Raw genomic sequence first — 27308 nt, 5'->3', positions numbered from 1 at the left:
CAGGAGAAATTTTGTTTAATGAGAAAAGATAATAGATAATTGAAACAGGACAGACAAAAAATATAAATACAGTGATTTGAATTGAGATGAGATAATTAAAATAAAATTGAGAAAATTAAAAGAGGGGAGAAGCTATGCAGAAAATGTAAAATAGTAATAAGATATGGAATAGAATATAAAAATGAGCAGGAACCTGAATTTGTGTCTGTACGAAGAAATGTAACCCGGGATTACGCTACTTTCAAAAAAGATGTTTTATTTGTATTTTTTTTCTCTTTGTGAAAACTCAAATAAAATTTACAAAAAATAATAATAATAACGTTCCAAATTTTCTTTCAAGTTCTTTGATCCTCAAACCTAAAAAGAAAACTGGTTTGAATTTATATTTAAGAATTAAAGTAAAATGCTGGTCACAATATTTCTTTGCTTTTTCACAAATCCACCAGAGATGATAAAAATTACCTTTTGTACTTGCATTTGTAATATCCATTTGAAATACTTTTATACAATTTTGGCAATTTTCCAGGCATTAAATTCCAATTGTACATCATCTTATATAAAAAATACTTTGAAATGATAATTCAATGTAAATTTCAGTCCATTAGCCCATATTAGACCAGTTGAAGACAGCAACCATTTATGATCTGCTACATATCCAAATTAAGAATGAAGGGAAAATAATAATCAGTTAAATGAATTGATACTCTTTTGGATTAAATTTCATAACTTCTTTAGTTATTGCAAAAACAATTTTCAATGGAGAGGTGACTTTAAAAAAAAAAAGAACTTGCTACATCTTGCTAAAGTAAGCTGTGGACCACCAGGTGTAGATGTAATCTATTTCATCAGTTTATTATTAAATTAGGTCTTTTCCATTTAATGAAGCAAGTTGTTTTTTCTAAAGTTTAGACTTTTGATTTAGAAAGCTTTGCTGGCAATTTAAGAGAAGAAATGGATACAAATATTAGTATAATGACCTCTTTCTGTTAATGTTTTCTTGCTTCTTGAGCAGCTAGTTTACTATTGAAGGACCCATTTTATGTGTCAATGAGGAGGCCAGATTCATTTAACAACCATGTTACTAATTTAACAATTGCAGTGATTCATTTAACAACTATGACAAGGAAGATTGTAAAATGGGGTGAAACTCACTTGACAAATGTCTCACTTAGCAACAGAAATTTGGGGCTCAATTGTGCTCATAAGTTGAAGACTACCTATGTCTAATGTATTCAGTATTATAAAATATTTTGTCTAATTGCCCTTCCAGTCCTCTCCACATCTAGTGTTGTTTCCAGATATTTTTAGTGCAATCTTGAGTGTCCCATTTGCATCTAAATTAAGTTTCTTGTTCCAAAGCAGGTTCTTTTCTATACCAAAATAAAAATTTTAGTGTATTATTTTGATCAGGTATTTTTTTTTCCTTTTCCCTATCAGTAATGGTGGAAAGAACATACATTCAAGAGAAAGACTTGCCAAATGAAAGATAACAAAATTGCCTTGCCGCAATTTTGCTTTGGAACCCAAAGGGACTTGAAAATGATACAGCTGCACATTTAGGTCTGAAGAACTTATCCCACCCACACTATAACTGACTAGAGGTTCATAGAGGTTTGCCTTTAATCAGTGGCAAATGTTGTCGTCGTTTGTGTTTACACAGCTAAAACATTACAAAGTGTTATTTGGAGCCCAGATTGGAAACCATCGGCATTGAAACTGTTGAGGTATTCCCCGTTAGGAGAATGAGTGCACTCAGGGAAACATCGTAAGAGTCGTGATGAATAACACACAACCAGCACACAGATACACTGAATAGTAAAATGTAAGTTTTACTTCCTGTAGATGGGTAAACAAAGTCCAACAAACAGTTCAAATGATACATGGTTAAAGAAGTTAGTATTTAAAATAATCAGATAATCCAAAACGAAGTCCTTTTCTTTACCAGTATCATAAACAAAGTTCAGTAAACGGGGTTTATGAACAGTTGCAAGACTCACAGCAATGTGTTAAGTATGAGTGTTGATCAATATTCATAAAGAGCTCTAGCAAATCTCATCTGTTATAGTTATTTGTTCTTGGGCAAATAGATGATAGATAGATGATAGATTAGATAAATAGATAGATGATAGATAGATAGATAGATAGATAGATAGATAGATAGATAGATAGATAGATTGTCTGAGTTAGTAGTGGATGTGTTAAACATTTTTTATCTTAATCCCCAAATTTTTAAAACATCAAATGCTTCTTGCTCATTTATGGAAGAAGAAAGTGTTTGATTAAATTCCATTCATCCAAATGAGGGAGGTGCAGCCATTTTCTACCTTGTGCATAACTTCAACATAACTGTTTCAAATGAGTGGGCAGTTCTTGTCCTCCTACCCCCAAAAGCCTGGGAACTTTAATTCAATTTCATATAGATCAGGGATGTCAAACTCATGTTGTCACGGTGATGTCACTTGACATATCAGGACTTTTTTCCCCTTTTGCTAAACTGGGTGGGAGTGGGGCCAGCACGTGACACATCTGACCTGTGGGCCATGAGTTTGAGACCCCTAGTATAGATGGATGGATATATTCAGGTTTAATTCAGACTAGCCCTTTGCCTGGATAAATACATTTGTCAGTTTTTCCCAATTTCAGTTTCAAGTTCTTTATCCCTTTTATGGATGCACATGTACATTTCAAAATCTTCTCATCCATCTTAATATAAACAAGAGATATATGGTGGAATCACTAGCTGGAATAGAGGAGGGAGTGAAGAGGTGGTTTAGCTTGGAGCCATTCCACAGGAGGAAGCAGCAGACTGTAGAAGTCTTTATCTGCTTGTTCTCAAAACAATGCAGTTAGTCTGGAGATTCTTGTAAATAGGTGATTAACAATAAACTACTTTGGCCAATCATTATGGCATTTTATTATACCTAATAAAATGCCATAATCACATCAGAACCTGTACATTAGTGATAAATGAATAAATCTAAAATGGGTCAAAGTAAATTGGTTATCATATATTTCTAATTATATATATATATATATATATATATATATATATATATATATATATATATATATATATATATATATATATATATATATCAGTACTGTTCTGTTCAACTACAATTACCTCATAGGCTAATTTATGAATTTTAGAAACAAACCCCTGCAGAGATTAATATTGACAATAAAACCATTTAATAGTTTAATAATTAAAGGCCTGGCAGCCAGATTTTCTAAACTCAAAGTATATGGCTCTAATTTTCTTAAGTCTACAAAGGCCAAAACCAAACCTATAACTATGTCCAGTAATCAATCAACAACCAGTGCAGGTACTTCAATGTAATATATCATCCCTACACTTCACACTGGTTAGCTGACAAATTTCAAATTTTGTAACAAATGCAAACTGGCACTCCCCCTGGAAGTACTCCTCGATCCTGAACAGTGACTTGTCCAAGCATTCTGGACCTCAGGTTCTCCATATTGTATGCAGTAAAAGATGAAAATGTGGTCATGTATCACTATACTAATATCTGTCAAAATTCAATTTAGACAGATTCTAACCAGGAAACAGGAGAGTAGGAGGAGGATGGGGGAGGAGGAGGAGGAGAAAAGAAAAGGAAATTTCAGAGGTTTGCCTTTCATATTTCTCCATCTCCATAGTTGGCCACGATTAGAAATTATTTCGAATTGCATTCTGAATTATTCAAAAATAATGTGGGATTGGTTCAGTGTGGTTCACTGAGTAACTGACCTTGGAAAAGTGTGAGTTATAGACAGTTGTGCATAAACCCCTTCAGGTGCAAAAAGAGATGACTGTGATTAATGCCAGAAACTTGCTGAGCTGAGGTGAAAACTGTTTGCATAACTCAATGTGCTGTGACGTTTAAGCACTTCCAGTTGCAAGGTATTAGCTAGCACTCCCCAAGTAGCTGTACTTTCATAAGGCTCACCAAGGAGAAGAAGCACAATCTAGAAAATTATCTTCTTCCGCAACCCTGTCCTATTAAATAGCAAATCCCTTGTTTGCACAATAACCCCTCCCTAGGGCCCTACCAAAATTTGCAGAACAATGGTTTTAATTAAAACAAGAAGCAAATTAGAATTATTAAGTTTCTGCTAGGGGAAACAGATCTATTTTATTTAACTCATCCACAAATCTCATAAGCACCAATGCAAAGGGTTGAAAATATTGTCTCTTCCACTGGTTATGTCAGTTCTATTGTGGTGAATCCCTTCAAGATACCAAGCTGTAACTTAGCAGGATTAAGGCCTACTGTCCTAATTTTTTTGTCCCATTCTACCAAGAAATGAATTTGCTGGAGATATTTTGCTGATTCCTCATGTTAGTCTATCTAAAAGGGTTTATGTTAATATCTTCCATATTCAGGTCATCTCTCAGCAGCACCAAAAGTGAAAACCAAATATTCATATATCCTTCCTCATGAATCATTAACACATTTTTTTTTGCAACAAGAACATGGCTACAATGGAGTTCCTGAATTCATGAACTTCACTAGGACCCACTTCTAGAACATGGTGAGTATAGTCACCCAAGCAGGAAGCAGGACAAACTCCAACTAGATATAAGATGAGTTCCATGAACCATTATGTGTATATAGTTGCTGTATATATACCAACTGTGTATACAGTTGGTATATGAGCAGCAGTAGTAACTTGTCCTTTCACTGACACTCATAACAGGTTACATCCAGGCAGGACTCCTTGTCATTGCAAGAGTCCTCATATAATTATGGCAAACTCTCCTATTCAACCATGGTGTTATGGCTTCTGGGAGATGATGTCTTCCAGCAGCTTCTTGTTAAGAAGCAACGGAAAGATGCCAAATCCAAGAGTACTCTATATAAGAATGGCACTAAATCAAATTTTCTTCTGCTAGAAACATCAATCGAAACTACCCAATAAGGAAAGAGAAACATATTTTTAAACAGATAGTTCCTAGAAAATGGTATCAGAGACTACTAAAAGATCTAAAGATAGATATACTATTTTGATCCAGGTCTCAACAAAGGCCATAAAACGAATACAAGAGTAACGAATACAATAGATAAATTAGTTCATCTTTTATTTTCCTCCTGGAATATTATTTATGCAAATAGATAAAACTGACGAAAATAATTTTGAAGATATTATACATGTATTTCCATCAAGTTGCTTTGTTTGGAAAAATATTTTATGGATATCATTTAGTGCAGAAACATCACACAGAATGATTATTTTTGTTTGTTGTTCTATTAGTGAATGTTATGGTGTAGATAAACATATTGTAAATACTGAATAAAACAGAATCTTAATTCAGTGATACATATGTTACATCATGAACACTATTTGTTTTTATGGCCTTTGTTTATTCAGTCTTGAACTTGGTGCCCATGGTTTATATTCAAAGGAGTTAAACAAAGTGAAAGCAGTAATACATTGACCCTAAAGTTTTATAGAAAACTGATATAAGACCAAATAATTCAACTAAGAATTAAGACCATCTAAAAAACTCAGAATAAGTAGAATTTCAGAATCATCTCTAACTGAAAACAGCAGCAAAATTACTCTGGCCTGCAAAGGTTTATACTACAATAAATGTGTTAGACTTTAAAGTGTTATAAGACCCTTTGTTGTTTTTGTTCAAAGCAGATAAACATGGTTTCCCCACAGAGAGAAAAGGGGGGAATTTCATTCTAGCAGTACTGCCAATATAAAAGACTATGTTGCCAAAGCACATAAACTATATAAAGAAAGAATTATATATAATACTTGTTAGATTGAAATGAAAGTAATTTGGCTGTTATGGAACATTGCTATGTACCCGATGTAAAAAAATATATCTTTATATATTACAACTGGATTAATATACTCAGTACTCCACTCAGGCAAGCCACATTTTTAAAGTAATTTATTAAGAATGTGTGTGTGTGTGTGTATGAATGAAAGCAAGAAAGGATAACAATCCTTTCCGAATTAAAGAAATTAAAGAAACAAAAAATTACTTCTGGCCATCTTTTCAGCAAACACATTATCCATCTTCAAACACAAATCCCTTGAGCTGTTTATTCAATCCCTTATAGTCATCAATTTCAGAAATAATAATTTCATTCTTTTCAATTTTCATTAAAATGTTTATAAAGAGTTTCCATCTTTTATAAAAAAAAAATACTTATTTATCCTTGACCAAACTGATCAGATTTTCCATTTCTGTCTCTTCTACCACCTTTACAATCCATTCCTCTGTGGGAGTTTCAATATTTCTCTATCATTTTGCACATAATAATCTTGAAGCATTTACCATATAAAATCAGTCTTCCACAAATCTTTTCTAATTGGCTATCCATACTGGCAAACAACATTTTAAATGAATGGAATTAGCTACATTTTGTAATATTCTATTTTAGGACAGCGAGTTATGCAAATTTCCCACCCACAATGTGATGCTTAGGTGTATTATCTATGAAAGTCTTTATACAGAGAAAAATGTGGCTCCCCGAATAATCAAGAATTGTTGGTAAACCACATATTTGCAATCTTATTATAAAGGCATTCAGTCTGATGGGTTTCTCTTGGCAAGGACAGCAGTATTCTGACTATGCCAAGTTTGTTGTATTGAAATTTTTGTTTATATGGATTTGTGTTCCAAATTCCACTTGCTATAGTATGTTAAATTAAGTTGACTTAATTATATTAATTGGTGCATATGAACTGGGGCAGATACAATGTGCAGTGGTTGAAAGACACTAAAATTCCCCATGAGAGGCTGCCAGAAATGTCCAAACAAAGCTTCTTTTTAGAAAAAAAAATGCTGTAGCTATCTCTTCATTGCTGTAGAAATTCGAATGGGAGGGCTGTAAAATTTGTGCCAGATCTTGAAGAAACATGACTTGACAAAAATTAGCCAAGGTGACCCTATCTTTAGGCAGAATGGGACCTTAATCAGTACAATTAGGATGGAGAAAAGTATCCCCCCATTCCACTCTGCAGTGTATTTTAGATACTGCAGCTTATACTGTATATAGCACATAGGGGTGGGACAAAACAACACAAACAACTCTGAGCATAATTACACATCTGTAGTTCTTTCATGTATGAATTTTTCCAATTTGACTAATCCAGTTCCACCACAAACTCTTAATTGTTTCTTCTCCTCCTCCTCCTCACTTTATCTGATTCATCTCATTTCTTCATCTCACTTTGAGAACACTCCTGATCCTCACAAGAAAAAGTATGTTTCAACAGTAACAAAAGACTATCATACTATGAAATGCAGAAAGGAAGCCATGCCAACTGTTTTGCAGCAAAAAACAAGAAAAATCAGTACTTGCAGCTTAAGGACATTTCTTCACTGACAGTATCAGATCCATGGAGAATTATCCTGAGGGAGGACATATGACTAGGAGGAAGGGGAAGGATCTTTCTATAGTTCATTTCTCTCTGATCTTTCCCTTTATATAACTCTTTGGGATTATTGAAATTCCCTTTAGATTTGAAGATTTAAGAATCAGCCAGCTTGTGGTGTTGACCTTTTTCTGATATTGTACAGCTTGTACAGACACATTAGGCATGAAAGGGTGGAGTCTGAAATTCCAGTTTATAATTGTCAGCACTGGTGACACTATTTGGCTTAATATTAAATAACTAATGGGAAGAATGGTAGGGATAGGCAAACTGTCTTTGTGGAAAACATGATAATCACCAATAATCTAAGAATCCTTTCAAGAAACCTCAATGTTTCCCAAACCTTACTATCTGGAAACAATTGTTTTGTACTATGTTTTAACCAAAGGCTTAGAAGAGAAGAAATGGCTTGCAAAGTCAAAGATCTGGATCAGACAATCTAGTCTAGCAATCCATTTTCAGCATTAGTAAGACATGGATATAGTGAAACTCACACTATGGGAATATATATGATGATACAGAATAGCAGTCCTTATACATTCAGCACACTAAGAGACAATCTTATTGTGTCAAGATGGAAAATGTGACTGACCTGAGTTTTACTTAGAATGATCAATTATTGCACTTTATAGCCTGCAGATAAAAGTGAAATCTTTGAAAGCACTAGCTACAACTTTCATCTGTCCAAAATAACCTTTAATGTCTAGGGCTCATAATATTGAGGCAAATTTATACAAATCACTAGAGTCCTCAAAGGAACACAATCAAAATTTGAATATGATTCCAGTTAACTGCAGAAGTCAAGTTCTCTTTATTCTTCTCACTTGGAAAGTACTGATTCATAAGCCTAATGGGTAGAAGACATTACAGCTTCAAGGAAACAAATGATGTTTCCTATGAATTATAAGACTAGCTCAACACACCCAACACAGCTTGCCCATCCTGCTCTCCCACCTCTGCAAAGATCTTCCAATTCTCTTTAATCTCAGCATGTTTCATAAATGTTTCAATGTATACAAAAATGGCAGTAGGAAGAATTTCTAGGTGCAGTGGTAAGTTCAGAACATTAATTTGGAGTGAAATTTATATGAACACTTTTTAATGTCTGGTACTATATTTTATATAGTTTTAGGTAACTTATTTTAAGAAACAGATTTGTAACATTAATGTTTTGTGTCATAGATTTTGAAGGATCATTTTGAGAAAAGCAGAGTGCACTTTTAACAAAGCTTCTGTTTTTCTTGCAAAGAACAGAATCTCCCTGCCACAAATTTTCCTCTGCAAATTTTGATGTGAACCATTCTCTAAATATCTGATGCTTTCAAAGCCACAAATTTATGTTTATTTTTAAAGAATCCTGCTTGATGAAATAACAGACCTAAAACAACATCAGCATTTACTCTCTAGGAACCCAAATTAAGAATAACATGGGCTCAATGCATTTTAAACTTTCTGCTGTATTTATTTGCTCAACCCTGGGCAGCCTGCCTTTCAATACTACTTTGGCTCAAAGCCAATGGAATCCAAATTCCAGTCTTGAAATCCACTCTCTTTTTCATCATAATGAACACTTTAATCTATCATGATGTGTTGAACATCTTGGCACTGCTTTTTTTGCCATTGAGCATTCTCTCTCTCTCTCTCTCTCTCTCTCTCTCTCTCTCTCTCTCTCTCTCTCTCCTCTTTTAGTTAATCTATCTGATTACATGCAATATTTTGCAGCAGCCATGTTAAGGTACTGCCGAGCTTCCAGTTCGAACTTGGCGAAAAGATTACCATTAAAACGTGACTTCCAACCACTCCACTGAAATTACTATTGATTGCCAAAGAAAAATATTTGTGCTGTGAACCTGGGAGCTATGATGTTGAACCGTATTAACATAATGTTAGCATAGCTATGGGTGTTTAGTGGCGTGCAATCAGATTTGAAATGAACGTTGATTATACATTGAGATTAATATTCACATATTCATGGGAACACAATGAAGAAAGAGCAATTTCCTTTCTACTGCAGATCAATGGTTTTCCCGTTCAATTACAGAGCTGTAATAATTGCATGGTGCAGAAATATTTCTTAATGGATTATGTCATTCTCTTTCTTTCTGTACCTATGGTGTTTATCCAGTACATTTATGTTTTTATTCATTTGTTGTTAATACCTGACAAAGCATGTAGACAAAATGAAAAACTTTGAAGTATTCAATTCTTCATGTTTCAACCAAATCAGTATACTTCTTTTTCCTTCCATACAGGTAAGTGTATTTATAATCATTGTATCTTGTTTTATCTAGTTCTTGCTAGCCATAGTTGTGTAATTCCACCCCTTTCTTCATGCTTTAAGATCTGTTCACATAAGTAATGTTGGAAAATGTTCTACTCAAGACTTTCCAGTGCAATCATAACTACCACCATCTTCCATGTACAAAATGTCATTTCTAATGCTTAGGCACCAAATGCTCATACTAACCAATGAACACCGAGAGCAAAATTAATGAGCTTCTCTCATAACTCCAAGTATCTGGCAGTCATGAACAGAATTTGTCAAATGCAAAGGTACTATGAAATAATATTCAGAGACAATTAAAACAAATGAGCCTAATTGCATTGTTTTAATGTTGTGAGAGTATATGTTATAAATAATATTTATCTCCCAAATCCTACTTAGAGTGGTGTGGCTCAGTGGTTAAAATGCTGGGCTTGTCAACACTCGAGTGCCAGTTGATAGGATGAACTCCCATCCTCACCCTAGCTCCTGCCAACCTAGTATTTTGAAAGCATGCAAATGCAAGTAGTAGACACCAATATGTTGGAGACTAACGGTGCTCTGAGACATGATGCTGGCCACATGGCTCAGAAATGTCCTCAGTATTGCTGTGTTCCCCACTGCCTTGATTGTAGGAAGCCACAAGGAAGTTGCCTCACCTAACAACCATGGGATATGGTTAACAACAGCAACAGGGACTGAGGGATTTCTATCACTAAGCAATCTGGGCATGTTTTTCAACCACATTGTTTAGTGATGGAAATTATGGCCCTAATTGACATTGTAAGTTGAAAACTATTTGTATAAATAAATCTTTAAAAAAGAATTATAAAAGCATACTATTTGCAGTTTTTTTTAAAAAAGGTAACTGACTCTAAACAAAATAAAAAGTAAAGCAAAGAATTGGTAGGATATTTGGAATTGCTTTATGTCTACTACAATGTTACATCCACTATTCCCATTCTTTAACTTCTGATTTGCTCATATGATGATTTCATTTCATGTCTTCTTCTGAATGAATAGTCTTCCATACATCTTTCTTTATTTCTCAGTATGTATATGTAGAGAATTGTAATCTATGTGGCAAGAGTAATAATAAAAAATTTGCATAATGGAAGCAAGTAATATTAGTAATTGCAAAAAGATTCATGTATGATTATTCTTTCCTTCTACATTGTGGGCAGGAAATGCCCTCCTTTTGCAGAAAGGAAGGACAAGCAATTGCAGAGTCACCATTTCCCTTCGGATGCTGCATCATCACTTTGTTCACGAGCAGTGCTCAAATACCACAAATCAACATGAAAACTGATCTTCCCCATGCTTTGGATTTTCACTTCTGCATAGGCAGATGTTCTATGTGCCTGCTGAGTTTCAGAATTAGTCACCATTCCTGTCATTCTGAAATCATTTGAACTCAGGTCTTCCACTTAAACTAATCTTTGTCCTGCTTTTGAATTTGGTACAGAATCTGTGGAAATCATTATGTATGCATAATTGCAAGCATGCAGAAATGGGTTAACTGGGAGAAAGGGGTGTTAAATTCTTCATAGTGGAAGAACTCTCCTCTTTTAGCAATAGCAATAGCACTTAAACTTATATACCACTTCACAGTGCTTTACAGCCCTCTCTAAGTGGTTTACAATCTCAGTCCTCATTTTACACACCTCAGAAGGATGGAAGGCTTGAGCCTGGTGAGATTTGAACTGCCAAATTGTAGTCAGCCGACAGTCAGCAGAAGTAGCCTGTAGTACTGCACTCTAACCACTGTGCCATTTTAGTTCAATTCGTGCTCTTCCTTATTCACACCAAAGAAAAATAAATAATCCATAATCTTATAGTAGAAACCTTGGTTCAAGAAAGCTCATAATTCAACAAAGTTGACAAAGTAAATTATGCCACCCATGGTGTAAGGAACCATGGAGATGATGACCTTAAAGAAACTATGAAGCACTAGTTACAAAAAACATGATTTAAACCTAGGACAATCACAACACATCAGAAATAAACTTAAATTGAATCAGCCTTAACTTTCTTGGGTAAGAAGGAAGAAGAGAAAGGGCTGTTACACTTTTGAAAATATGTTATTATTGCCTATATCAATAAAGTAAAATTGCAATTGTTTTGAGGAGTCTATTTCTTACCCGGGCTGATATCAGTCCTGAAAACCTGACAGTGGGTTCCATCCATTTACACCCCAGAGAGTTAAGGTAAGGTCAGTTTAAGTTTCTTTCTAATGGTTTCTTCTTGTCCTGGACATGAATCATCTTTTTGTAGTGCTGCTGCATAGTTTCTCCAAAGCCATCTCCATCATTCTTTACACTTATAGGGTGAATAACTGTCACATGGGGGAATGGCTGAATGTTCTGCCACACTAAGAAGATTGTGGGACAAGGAGGTCACAAGAGATAGATGAGATGGGATCACATTTTCAGTTAACTTCAAGAACAGTGATAATCACCTATTAGATGAGAATAGGAGATCCACCAAACCAAGGAAGAAGAGAAGGAAGCTCTGCAAATCTGTTTAGATAAAAAGAGAATTAAAAAAGCAAGTAATTAGGCCTATCTAGGTGCCTTTAGTGTTTACTTGAAAAAAAGTAGACACTCAAGGCTTGCGTTCACCAGGGAGCCAGTCCTCCAAATATGTGCTTCTGTAATTCAGGACCAAACTTCCAAATAACAATGGCTCAATTCCATGCTCTTTTGGGATGGAAAACCAAGGAAAATGTGTCTGTAAGACTGATAGGTTTAATATATAACTTTAAAATTTTAGCCCATCCTCTTACGCATTGGACAGAAGAAAGGAAGAAAAAAACACTGGACTCAAATCCCAACTTCTCTCTTTTTAGTAATATCAGTATATCACTGTTCCGCTCCCTATTGCCCTCCTCCACCCCAAAACATATGGAAAGCACTGTCCCTGTTCAAACAATATTTCCATGTTCTGTTGAAAGAATATTAACTAAAAATATTTTTCCTCTAATGTCTTTTGAGTTTGTATCTCTTGTTCTGAATTCATATTTTAAGGGAAAGCGATAAATATTTTTTTTAAAGGACACCAAGAGGGAATCAGCTATTTACAGGAAAGCTGGTCCTTTTTTGGCAATTTAATCAAATACTTTATAGCTTTCCAGAGGATCTCCTATGTATTACCCAGAGTCTTAGTAAATAGTCAGCTATTTGCAGCATCTTAGTTGTTCAATTAGAAGATAATGTCAAAATGAATAGTGGAGCAGTTTGCTTTATTACTTGTGGCTTTTAATGCCACAAAATATATATTTAATTAAAAACATTGCTTTACTGCTTTAGAAAGTGGGAGCTATGAATAGTTTGTGGTTAGATGAATTTTCTTTAACTCTTCCTTCAGTATAACTACTTTAGGGTTTTCTTTTTTTTAACTGAGTAGAGTTCAAACAATCAGTGTCAAGAATAAATAAACTTAATTAAGTACATTTAAATTAATTCGGGACTATTAAAGGTTAAGTAACTAAAAGATTTAGTTTATCCTCACATACCTCATAAAATTTCCCCAGTAATTATTTTTATACTATGTTCTCCTATTGTCTTCCTCTATCCCATGGTGTCACGTTACTGTCACATGATGTTTTGTGACATTTTTCCTATTTGTAGAGCTGGGGTGGGCATGGCCTATGTGTGACACATCCAACCTGCAGGCCACCAGTTTGACTGCTCTATCTCATAGCTTGGGCAGTTGAAAGTCATCTTCAGTCATTTTAGATTTAAAATAATGTTTTTCTTCTTCCCTTGACAAAATGTTGCTCTGGATACAATGCAATCTGCCTTATCAACATTGTGAATGCTAACTACTTTAACTCACATTTCAAAGAATGCTAAACCTATGTTGAAAAAACAGGACTAACTGTTGTCTCAAGAGAGTTTCAAAGAAGGTTTAATTAACAGGAAGCTAATTAAAACTGGGAAAGAGATCCAGGTTCTAACAAATAACAGATAATCAGAGTTGGGAGGGACCTTGTAGGTCATCTAGTCCAACCCCCCGCCCAAGCGGGAGACTCTACACCATTTCTGACAAATGGCAGTCCAATCTCTTCTTGAAAGTCTCAGGTGATAGCGCTTCCGCAACTTCTGAGGGCAAGCTGTTCCATTGGTAGTTTGTTCTCACTGTCAGAAACTTTCTCCTTATTTCCAGGTTAAATCTCTCCTTGTTCAGTTTCCATCCATTATTCCTTGTCTAGCCTACAGGCACTTTAGAAAATAGCTTGACCCCTTCCTCCCTGTGGCAGCCCCTCAAATATTGGAACACTGCTATCATGTCTCCCCTGGTCCTTCTCTTTACTAGACTAGCCAAGCCCAGTTCCTACAACCATTCATTGTATGTTTTAGCCTCCAGTCCCCTAATCATCCTGGTTGCTCTTCTCTGTACTTTTTCTAAAGTCTCAACATCTTTTTTATAATGTGTTGAACAAAACTGGATGCAGTACCCTAGGTGTGGTCTTACTAAGGGTTTATAGAGTGGTATTAGTACTTCCCTTGATCTTGATTGTATCCCTCTGTTAATACAATTTAGGATTGCATTAGCTTTTTTGGCTGCTGCTGCACACTGCTGGTTGTCCACTAGGACTCCAAGATCCCCCTCACAGTTACTGCTATTGAGCCTGGTTTCACCAGTCTATAAGTGTACTTTTGGTTTCTCTTGCCTAAGTGTAGGACTTTACTTTTCTCTACATTGAATTTCATTTTGATAGATACGGCCTAGTGTTCTAGTCTGTCAAGATCCATCTGGATCTTGAGCCTATCTTCTTGGATGTTAGCTATTCCTGCCAGCTTAGTATCATCTCCAAATTTGATAAGTTCCCCTTCTATTCCCTCATTTAAGTCATTAATGAAGATATTGAAGAGTACTGGGCCTAAGATGGAAACTTGTGGCACCCCACTGCTTGCTTCCCTCCATGTAGACTTAGGACTAAGGACTACTCATTGAGTACAATTTGCCAGCCAGTTGTGAGTCCATCTAGTGGTGGTGCTATCTATTCCACTTTTTTCTAGCTTACTAAGAAGTAGGTTGTGGTCTACTTTTTCAAATGCTTTGCTGAAATCTAAATATATTATGTACACAGTATTTTGCTGGTCTACTAATTTAGTCACTATGTTGAAGAATGAAATAAGGTTGGTTTGTTCTTAACAAACCCATGCTGACTACTAATTATTACTTTACTTTTTTCTAGCTATTGGCAAATTTGTTTTTTTATTATCTTTTCCAGTATCTTCCTGGGTATTGATGTTAGGCTGATTGGTCTATAGTTTCCTGGGTCTGTTTTTTTTTTCCTTTTTTGAAGATGGGAACCACATCAGCTCTTTTCCAGTCCTCTGGTAGTTCCCTGGTGCTCCAGGATTTTTGAAAGATATGGTGCAGTGGTTCTGAAATGACCTCTGGCAGCTCCTTTAAAACTCTGGGATGTAATCCATCAGGCCCCGGTTTTTTGTTTTCATCAAGATCAGACAGGTGTTCTCTTACTATTTTTTTTGTACATTTTAACTTTTATTTCTGGTCTGTCTTTTACAGTTATGTTTTTGGTGGGTTGAGCTATAGTTTCTTTTTGCATGAAGACAGGTGTAAAGAATGAGTTAAGCAGTTCTGCTTTCTCTCTGTTGCCTGTTACTTCCTTGCCGTATTCTCTCTTTAATGGACTGAATGTTTCCTTGATTTTTTTCTTGTTATTTATATGTTGGAAGAAACTTTTTTTTGTTATCTTTGACTTTTGTTGCAAGTCTTTGTTCGTTCTGAGTCTTTGCAATCCTGACTTCATCTTTGCAGATTCTGGCTATCTGCTGATATTCTGCCTTAGCTGTATGTCCTTCTTTCCATTTTTTGTACTTGTCCTTTTTTTTCTTTCAATTTGCCAGAGAGATCTTTGTGCAGCCATGCTGGTTTCTTCTTGGATTTCTTGTTTTTCTTTCTCAGTGGTATTGTGCTGGTCTGGGCTTCTATGACCATACTTTTTAGAGTTTCCCAAGATTCTTGAGTTTTTTCCCCTTTAGGATTTTCATCCATGGAATCTTTCCCAAGTTCTCACTGAGTTTATTGAAATCAGCTCTTTTAAAATCCAAGACTCTGGTGTCATTATGTTCTGTTGCTTGTGTTTGTGTTATGTTTAATTTTGTCACATATGTATTGCTTGTTTAGTCACCAATTCTAATACCAATAAAATCTTTCATTTTTTTCTATTTTCATCATTTTGATGGCATCATTTTTCTTATTCCATTCCAGGTTCATGACTATTCACATGATATTTCCATGAATAGACATTTATAAAAACAGGACTGGACTCACTGCCAACATTGCCATTCCCTTGAGACACTAACTGAGGTTAAAGTTCATTTGTTATTGATCTCTTACTCAGTATCAATGATACCTGGGCTGTTTTTACATTTTGAATATATAATTATTTTATAAATTTGATTCATACCTTTTTGTAAATTATGAAGTTCCCTTATTTATTAGGAAATCTTTCTGGACTTGTTTGTAGATATTTTTCAAAATCATTAATATTATTATTTTTTAAAAAAATAGAGTCATTCATCACTCAATAGATAATCTTCTACAGATTTATTCAGTGGCTGTTACTTTGACCCAGCACTTAACCTTGAAACTGGGAAAGCATGTGGCATGACCTTCAACTCCTAATAATCTAAAAGTGTGATCATCCAGGGATAAAAGAAACAATGGAGAAAGCAAAGGTCAAAACATAGGGAAAATTGCCTTTTTAGTAGGTTATTGCATAAACTTTGTTCCTATTAACCTATGAGGACTTCCCATCTTACCATTCATATACTCAAAGACCCAACATTAAATATAAAGGGGGAGGAAGGGGAGAGAAGGTCATATTTCAACTGAATTGTGGAGTATTTTTTTCCTATTTATCTTTAGCAATTTAAAAGAACTAAAGTGCCAAACATAGATGGTTTATAGAAGATGCAATTTTAATCAAACCTTCACTCATCTCTAAAATAAAACTAATTTAATTGAATTACATTTGCATATGTGAGTTTTTAGCCTGAATCTCTTTTTCTCACTGTATCCTAGAGAAGATACCAGCACGATACTATTTACTAATTATATCACCATAGTAGAGATCACATTAAGTGCATGATTTGAAGACAGCACTATTCCAATGTGGCTTATAGATTTTTAATACCAGCTTCAAAGCACTAAGTTAGTCTGAAAATTAGTTTCTAATAATATGTTTTTGGACAGCAGTGTTAATAATCCTCCTTTACTTAACACAGATTTCATCTAGAATTTTGGTAGCCTTGTATTTGTGCCTAGATAGCAATAGTAATAAAATTAGCACTTAGACTTTTACATCACTTCATAGTGCTTTACAGCCCTCTCTAAATGGCTTACAGGGTTGGCATATTGCCCCCAAAAATCTGGGTCTTCATTTTACCTACCTTGGAAAGATGGAAGGCTGAATCAACCTTGAGCTGTTCAGGATCAAACTGAACCCTAGAAGTAAAACGTAAGAATTGGGAGAAGCCATTTAGGTGATTAAGTCCAACTCTGTATTCAGGAATCCACATTAAATAGTTGTTTGTATAATCCTGTTTAACCTCATTACATGAAAGGAAGCCTATCACTTCTCTTAGTGATTGAGTCTATTATTAAAAGTACACTTACTATTGGGAATATTTTTTTACTATGCCATCTAAATTTGCTTTCCTCTACTTTAATCCTTTCTTCTACATCCTGCATTCTGAAGTGATACAGAACATGTCTTATTTGTGAAAACCCTTCATGTAACTAAAAAGAACTATTATATCCCCAGCCATCTCAAGGCTAAATATGCCTTCATTTTCATAGGACTTCTCTTCTAGTTCTTTGATTATCCTTATTGCCTTTCTCTGAATCCTTAAAATGTTCAGTTTCTAGGCAATGCTTGAGGCTGGTCTGATCAAGCAGAATATATTGGAACTACTACTTTTTGCAATTTGGAAATTATAATTTTCTTGGTGCAGTCTAAAATTGCATTTGTGTTTTTGCAACAGCTTTGCATTACTGATTCATCACAATTTATTTGCAATTAATTATTGCTGAAGCATTGCTGGGCAAAGGGGAAAGTGTTCTTTTCTATACGATCTTCCTTCCACATTTTCAGGTGGTCCAAAAATGATGATGCTAAAGGCAGAGAGACAAATTGAGGATGATCTTTGACAACTTGATGGTTTCCAGAGGCTTTGCTCTAAAGATAACTGGATGAAAAATGTCTATAGCTGAGTCTGGGCTTCAGGGATAGTTTTGTTGACATACTGTCCATCTAGCTCCCAGCAGTATCCCTTGTTGAGTTTCTTGAGATTTGTCTCAAGGGTAGTATTGGAATTTCCTAGGCTAGTAGAGCCTAGGAGCTTCACAGTTCTTACTGCCACAGTGTAGGTTTAAAAATGACCTCACATCTGTCTGTGTTCAATCAGATTAACTTTTCATCTGTCTTCACTGGCATACCACTCTTCATTTCTGCCACTTCTTATGCCACAAATCCTTAGTTAACAAGGGTATCACCTGAAATCAGTTGACAGAAAGCATTTCTTGACTACAATCATGTCAAATGCACTGGCTATTTCCCAAAATCAGGACTTGGGCACCAAGTGCCCAATGGAAACTCTCACCATATCACCTATGATCTATCCCCCCTAAAAATGTGCTTGTTCCTGCCCCATAAGGTCAATATATGCCCATATCCACATTGCATGTACTTTACTCTCAGCTGCTGTTGTAGTCACATAACCTGCTGCTGGATTAACTGTGAAAAACCATTGCAAACATATATTAGATTTATATCATTACTGTGGAAATCAAGACACTTTGCACTCATTTGTCATGCTTTGCTAAACTCTTTCACCTTGAGTCTCATATGATAAATGTGGAATCTAAAACCATTTGGTAGTATAAGTGACCTACTCATTCTAAATAAGAAAGTTGACAAAGAGGGGAAGTTTCCTTTCAGAAGTTTAGAAGGTATGGTATCAAACCTTAAGGGGAATTCAGACCATAACTTGATGACTCTCCTCAAGCTCTCCTCAAGCTGCTTAATTTTTTTTTAATTGTTTGCCTTATTGGATTTTAGAGCAAGAACCAATTTTGTTGACCTGGCTATGGTCCAAACACTTAAACATTAAGTTACAGAAAACATAGATGGGAGGTTTTTATACTCTGGCCTAATCATTTAACATCCCACTTCCTCATTGGTATTCTTAAAGGTGCTTTTCAAAAAGCAACTAGACTTCCATGGAAATTTTTCACTTCTCATCCAAAAAGCTTCTTCAGTTCCATAGATAAAACCCAAAAAATTAGAATATAAAAGATAAACATAAAGTAATATAAAGTTAAAGAAAAGAAAGAAACCTATACTGAAGAAGTATATTAAAAAGCATTTAGAAACAAGAAATGAAAAGTACAGGTGAAACTCAAAAAATTAGAATATCATGCAAAAGTTCATTTATTTCAGTAATGCAACTTAAAAGGTGAAACTAATATATGAGATAGACTCATGACATACAAAGCAAGATAGTTCAAGCTATGATTTGTCATAATTGTGATGATTATGGCTTACAGCTCATGAAAACCCCAAATCCACAATCTCAGAAAATTAGAATATTACATGCAATCAATAAAACAAGGATTGTACATAGAACAATATCGGACCTCTGAAAAATATAAGCATGTATACGTACTCAGTACTTGGTTTGGGTCCCTTTTGCAGCAATTACTGCCTCAATGTGACATGGCATAGAAGCTATCAGCCTGTGGCACTGCTGAGGTGTTATGGAAGACCAGGATGCTTCAATAGCAGCCTTCAGCACTTCAGCATTGTTCGGTCTCATGTCTCTCATCTTTCTCTTGGCAATGCCCCATAGATTCTCTATGGGGTTGAGGCCAGGTGAGTTTGCTGGCCTATCAAGCACGGTACTCCCATGGTCATTGAACCAGGTTTTGGTGCTTTTGGCAGTGTGGGCAGGTGCCAAGTCCTGCTGGAAAATGAAGTCAGCATCCCCATAAAGCTTGTCTGTGGAAGGAAGCATGAAGTGCTCCAAAATCTCCTGGTAGATGGCTGTGTTGACCCTGGACTTAATGAAGCACAATGGACTAACACTACCATATGACATGGCTCCCCAAATCAACACAGACTGTGGAAACTTCACACTGGACTTCAAGCATCTTGTAGTGTGTGCCTCTCCATTCTTCCTCCAGACTCTGGGTCCTTGGTTTCCAAATGAGATGCAAAAGTTGCTCTCATCAGAAAAGAGGACTTTGGACCACTGAGCAACAGACCAGGTCTGTTTTTCTTTAGCTCAGGTAAGGTGCTTCTGACATTGTTTGTTGTTCAGGAGTGGCTTGACAAGAGGAATATAACATTTGAAGCGCATGTCCAGAATCCATCTGTGTGTGGTGGCTCTTGATGCACTGACTCCAGTCTCAGTCCACTCCTTGTGAAAGTCCCCAACACTTTTGAATGGCCTTTTCCTGACAATCCTCTCCAGGCTGCGGTCATCCCTGCTGCTTGTGCATCTTTTTCTTCCACACTTTTCCCTTCCACATAACTTTCAATTAATGTGCTTTGATACAGCACTTTGGGAACATCCAACTTCTTTTGCAGCTACCTTTTGAGGCTTTCCCTCCTTATGGAGGGTGTCAATGATGGTTTTCTGCACAACTGTCAGGTCAGCAGTCTTTCCCATGATTGTGCTTCCTACTGAACCAGACTGAGAGACCATTTAAAGGCTCAGGAACCCTTTGCAGATGTTATAGATTAATTAGCTGATTAGAGTGGAACACTTTGACCCTAGAATATTGAACCTTTTCACAATATTCTAATTTTCTGAGATTGTGGATTTGGGGTTTTCATGAGCTATAATCATCTCAATTATGACAAATCATGGCCTGAACTATCTTGCTTTGCATGTAATGAGTCTATCTCATATATTAGTTTCACCTTTTAAGTTGCATTACTGAAATAAATGAACTTTTGCACAATATTCTAATTTTTTGAGTTTCATCTGTAAGCTTCTGGGATAAGAAGTGAAATGTATTAGAGGAAAAAAAAAACAAGAAAATCCAATTGCCTTTTGAAAAGCACCTTGGGACAACCATGACCTGGATGATTGAGAATCCATAAAAACTAATCATTGGTAACCCTTTCCTTGGAACTAGCCAATAAGTCACTGCTCCTGTTCTACAAGAACAACATTCTTAGTTCTTTTACGGAAGAAGGAGACATGTATGTTGATAAAACCCATCCATCCCCATGTCTATTATTTTGCTATAAAGTTGATTTCAAGAGCTCAGATTCCTGCTAAACACGAATACTGTGTCTTTTTAAAATCTTTTAAAATGAATTTATTGATGACAATTTGCAAAAAGATTCATTAAAACTTTTGTAACTTTGGGCTACTATCCCAAATTTTTGTCAAAAAGATGATTCTTTGGGAATGCTTCTTGAGTTCAGTTTTTTGAACTCTGGAACCATTACAAATCACTGTCTCTTTCACTTGCTCCTCAACTTTTGGAGCAAAAAGCAAGTATCTTTTACTGAACTGGACTTGAGAGGGTATTAAAATGTGATTTATAGGAAGGGGGGACATGTGCTACCTTTGACATGTGCTATGGAAAGTTTAAATATATTGCAATGCCCTTTGGCCTCTGCAATTGCCCTTCAGTCTTTGTGAGATTTATGAACAAAATATTTTTGGACATTTTGGACTCATGTCATGGTATATTTATATGACATTTTGATTTTCGCTGAAACTCCAACTGACCATGTCAGAAAGGTTCTGAAAAGCCTGTGCAAACACAAGATGTATGCCAAAATGGAGGGATGTGCCTTTTGATCTTCCTGCGCTTGCCTTTTAGGTTGCAGAATTTCTTTAGAAGGCATTTTGATAGAGTCTTTTAAAGTAGATTCCATTCTATTCTGTCAATCCCCACAGAACATCAAATACATACAATATTTGGAGAATTTTGTCACTTTTACTAGTATTTTATATCTGACTTTGCAAAATGTTCAAGAGGTTTGATTCAGCTCACAAGGAAAGGAGCCTTGTAAATGGACACAGATAGTCAAGATGATTTTCAGAGTTTAAAATTGCTTTTTAGTTCTCCACCCCATCAAAATTCCAAAAATCATTTTCTAAAGTTACAGATTTTTTAACAGGATTTGGTCTGTATTTGATAATTTAAATAGGGGACTACTCTGGAATAATGAAGAGAAATAGCCCTTCTGATTCCGTATGAATAGAAACAATAGAAAACAGCTAAATTCAAATTAGTTTCTTAGACTTTCAATGACCTGAACATTGCACTTGACTTTTTACTTATTTTAAATAATTGACTGACAAGGTGTCCATCACAAGAAGAAGGTTTGTTTCATCATTTCATTTCTAATCTACAGGCAGCTACACATATTATTTCTTTCTAGTTCCCAAGAAGAATCGTTTTAATATATTTATCATGAAAGAAAATAAGTCAATCCATGAAATAGAAAGAGAATTCCCCCCTCTCTTTCTCTTTCTTCTCTAGACTCTTTTTAAGATTCCAATTTTGATAGTGTTCTATCAAGAAATATCTGTCCACAGTGGCATAAGGTCTATGCAAGGACATACAGATATTTCTAAGTATCATTCATCTCATTTCTGGCAATGCCCCAAATACTAGCAGAAAGAAAATAAAGCAAAAGAAAAATAGCAAAAAGAAAGTTTTAAAATTTTCAAGCTTTAGTCAGATGGAAGTAGGACAATTGTTCTTTTGCAAATGTTGTGGAGATTAATGAGCCAGGGGAAAATAGAAATATAAAGGACTGCAGTTTCCAAAAATACAACTGCAACCCAACTAGAGGGTAAGGTCAGCTTTAGTGGTTCATCTTACAGTCCTATGTTGCCCTGTAGTTTTTTGATATTATTAGCATTTCAAAATATTACTTTAAAAACCTGCTCTTACAAGCACATTTCTCTACTTAAACATATTAGACATTCATTATAGCAATATGGTATTTGTGGATTCCTGCTTGGTCTTCTATCAGACTCACACATCTTTATTTATTACTTATACACTCTTCATGTTACAAAATAAATAGAATTAATCCACTGTGGAGCAAACTTCCAGCATTTTGCATCATCTTTCTTATTTCCATATAAAGATCTCAGAAGCATCCAGAGAAGACAAAAGTAGTGGAGGGATGTATTCTGTCTTTTGTTTAAAGTACACCTACCATCCCTGAAAAATGAAAGTAGTCTTACCCATTATGGCAGCCATTTTATGACAGATCAATTCTCCCTAACAACTGTTTTCTGAGAACATGGATGGCATCCTTATACTTCTGTATTACCATATTTAGGCTTTGCAAATTAATTGATGCATGGGTGTCATATTCTTAATTTAATTGCTTTCAAGGTTAGAATTCAGTGATCCATGGCCCCTTGATTTAATCTCTCTAAGTACCTGAATAAAGATATCTAGAATGTTTCTTTCATATTATTTTGCTAATTAGCTTGAGTCTTTCAAAAGTTAATCAGCTACAGTTTGTACATCTGCTGAGGCCTGTATTACAGTCCCAAGATAACTAAATGAGATTTCCCTTCCCTTCCCAGATTCAGGGTCCAATAAACCCATAAAGATCTCACTTTTTAGACCCTGAAAGATAACATGATTCATTTCTCTAGGGAAATGTTGGCGAACTGTTTTTTCAGATACTACATTTTTTTCTCTGTTGCTGTTGGAGTGATTATTACTGCTATTCTGTAATTGTTCCTACAGTTTTGAATGTTTAATTCAAACACTGAATCTGTGAGGTCTGCGAATCTTTAGACTCACAATTGATTGGCCCAGAAACTTAGCAAAGAAAGAGAACAAAAATAAATATATTTACGTTTTTTTCTTCATAGTTTTCCCTAATATGGTAACATTTCTTTGTTACTGAAATTATATTTCAAAATGTGTTTTAAATATTTTAAATGTAGTATCCTCCCAGGACAATATATATTATAAGGAGAAAGAGGGGAAACCAGAGAAGAAGGAAAAATAATTCAGAAAGAAGTCCACCACTGAAAGTAAAAGCAGCAGTCAGAAACTGAAATCAAGAAAATGTCAAAAGAAAAGTTAGATTGTCAGAGCCTTCCCGAAGACTTCTAGAGATGGAATGTCATTAATAACAATTCAAGAAGGCTGCCAAGAGTGTGGAAAAAAAGAAAAACAATTTTAGACAGTGTCAATAGAAATATAATTTTCAAATCATACGAAGTAATCATTTCACTGTATTCTGTTGTGAAATTAAGTCAGATTTCTTTGTGAGAAATGAAAATAGGATGCATACTGAGGCATTTGCTGATTTTCTGGAAGATTAGATGTTGTCATGGCTGCTGGTCTGGTGGAGATATCTAGGGCAGGTTGTTGCCTGGTTATCTGGAAACTGATTCTGCTACTCTCAAGGAAGTAGATAGGATCCTAGGGAGTATAAATGCAATTTTCTGTGTCTTAGATCTCCATCATGACTTGTGAAAGCTTCCTGGAAGGTGAATTTATGGGGGTACTAGCAGTGAAAATGGGTGGTGCCCCAGCCTTTTAAGGAGAGTTGGATAATTTTCATCCTGTTTCAAGCTTTCCCTTTCTACAGAAAGTGGTTAAGAAGGTAGTTGTGTTACAGCTCCAGAGGTTCCTGGATGAAATTGATTATCCTTTCAGTTGGGTTTGAGGCCTGAATATGGCACAGAAGCAACTTTGGTTGGGTTTTTCTGTGATTTCTGGCAGAAGTGGGATGGAGGTAGTGCATTCATCCTCATTCTACATATCCTCTCAGCAGCCTTCCATGTCCATTCTTAACTTGAGTAGGAAAATTCATAATACATGAATAAGAGAGAGAGAGGCCAAGATAAATTCAAGAACATTTCCAAACATCAATTAAAATGTGGGAAACTAAATCTACCTTTATTTTTTTTTTATTTACAACTGTCCCTAATAAGTGTGCTTTTTATAAAATTCTGAAATGCATTCAGAATTTAATATGATAATCTCATTAATATTCTAAAGAATTGAAGTTGATTACATTTGTATATGTAACATATATAATGTTACATAAATAACTTTCCTGCTATAGTTTGTGGCTGAGAAAATGAGATGGATGATGTGTTTTAGCCCATGAAAATCTATGTTTTGCATGTCTGCATATTGTCAGCATTCCCCCCAAAAAATTATTTTTTAAAGAATTTCAAGGTAACATCCTGCAATTTTCAGTGGATTATGAGCAATGAAATAATCAATAGGCAGAATTGCTTTCTCTGCTTCCCTATTCTAGGAAAGAACAATTCCTTTCCTGCATTGTGATGGTGAACAATATTCTACCATAACATGTAATTGATGAATATTTAACAAAGAAATTCTTTGTTGCAATCAAAATCTTATAATGGGATAAGATTAATGCAAAATTTACAGTCGTACATTTATACTGCCCTGTCCTTCTTATAATACATTCCTGACATCGAGGGATATGTTTCCATGGGTTGGAATTTGTATGTGAAGCAGGAGGGGCTGACATTAGTAATAATAATGTGGCCCAGCAGTCCAAGTTATCAGTCTTCCAGGAGTAATTAAATTATCTAGATTTATGCAGACCATCATCACATACTTTTGATTTTTAAACATGCTGCCAAGATCTTGGGGTGGATTCAAGCTGCATATGAAATAAGAAATTGAAGGTGGGTGTCCCAAGCTGAAGGAAGCATAACAGATTGCCTTGTCCTATAAGTCAAAGGAATGCCAAAATCTTTTTAACAGATACTGTGGGAATTAGCTTGATAGATATATGAGAGGTGAATGAACACATAGGTAGCATTTTCTTAGTCCTAATCGTATTGCTAGTACTGCATGGACATGCAAGAGATCCTCTGAATATATTTCAAGTTCATATGGGAGAAGAGGGTTCTTCAATAGGAAATATGAACTCTTGATGGTTAGTACTGTATCTGGAAACCCATCCATAGTACAGTCCTTTCATCAAAGCAGAAAGTCTTCTATTGGTTTTTATATAGAAGTCATTCATTTTATAGGTATCTTCCACCTCTTTTCTTTTGAGAGTCAATTAAAATTGGCTCCCTGCAGTGACTGTATCTATGATGTACTGCCAGGAAAATATAGCAGTCTTTACAACAGAGAAAGAACTTTCCACATGAATGGGAATGCAACATTCATGGTATTTTCCCATCTGAGGGTAAATCTGCCCATGGAAGGAGTGATTCAGTTTTCTTGGCACCATACACTTTCATTTGTAATCTTACATTTCAAAAAATGACAAACAAGTGAAAGTATTTTATATACATTATAAATATAGTATAAAACCAACACAGTTAATTCCAAATTATATTAAGCATATTAACTTAACCTCTTAAATATAATTAATAAGGAATCTGAAATACAATTATATTATATGATTTTCATTGATGTGTGTGAACTACTAAGCATTGCACTGATGAACTTTCAGCAATTAATTATGGATCTGTAACTTGGCTTTTACTTGAAAATCTTTGATTTTTCTAAGCAGTTCTTGCTTTTACAGCATGTCCTTTATTTTTGCATTTAGGAATCACCCATCTTCCTCACAGAGAGACCTGTACCAAGTCCCATATTTGCCTTGAAAAATACATTCAGGAAAATATTTGGTGGCAATGTTTCATCTCAATTTTTCTGCTTGATAATTGACTCATAAGCATAATAAGCAACAATGAGGATATAGGAATTCCACTATCCTCCATACTGTGTCTGTCTCTTTATCAAATACTGGTAAAAGCAATTATTGAAATAATGAAACTTATTATGAAAATATTTCTGAAGAATATTGCATAAAGTTGAACAAGGTGTTGACCTTGTTTTTCATATTTTTAGCATTCTAATTATAAGCTTATATATCCATATTATTCATATTGACACATAGAGACAATCATTCACTCAGGTATACACATATGCTAAATATAAAACATTAGCAGAGAAGAAAAAGAATACTATACACTTTTCTGAAGCCTAGATTAAACCTGGGCATTAACATAAATGTGTTTAGAAGTGTATGAACACAATAGATAAGAAAGGTTGATGTAGCTACTCCTGCCAGCTCTACTTTATGTCCCTAGACTTGGATTTAATCCAGTAAAACTTTAATGGATTTTAATAAGCTAAGATCTCCTTTGAAGACCATGGAAGGGGATGGTGGTTTGACATTATTGTCAACTATGTTTGTTGGATCATGCACCAATACTTCTTTTCTCTTTCAGACAAAGAAAAATAAACTTTACAACTCAATGATTTCAGCAGCTGACTGACTCACAGCTTTGACATTCAATATGTTCTCACATGTTGCTATTTCCCTGGTTTTATACTCTAAAAGTTTTTATAGAGTTGACAGCTGCTGTCATATAGAGAAAACCTTCTAGAAGGTGATGAACATATGTCATACACAGTTCATTTTGACTCACTTTCTCCCTAAGGTGGAAAATGACATTGTTTCATAACATTTTATTTTGAAAAAAAAAAACCTCTCTTAAATACTTTAAGCTGTGGATGTTTGAATTCTCAAGTACATTACCTGGAAGGGTAATTTTGAATAAAAAATGAATACAGGCCAGTTTAACTGTAT

Source organism: Pseudonaja textilis, chromosome 3, assembly GCF_049901715.1.
Source record: "Pseudonaja textilis isolate UNSWEBS1 chromosome 3, rPseTex1.2, whole genome shotgun sequence".
NCBI lineage: Eukaryota > Metazoa > Chordata > Lepidosauria > Squamata > Elapidae > Pseudonaja > Pseudonaja textilis.
Note: the sequence above shows the minus strand (reverse complement) of the source record.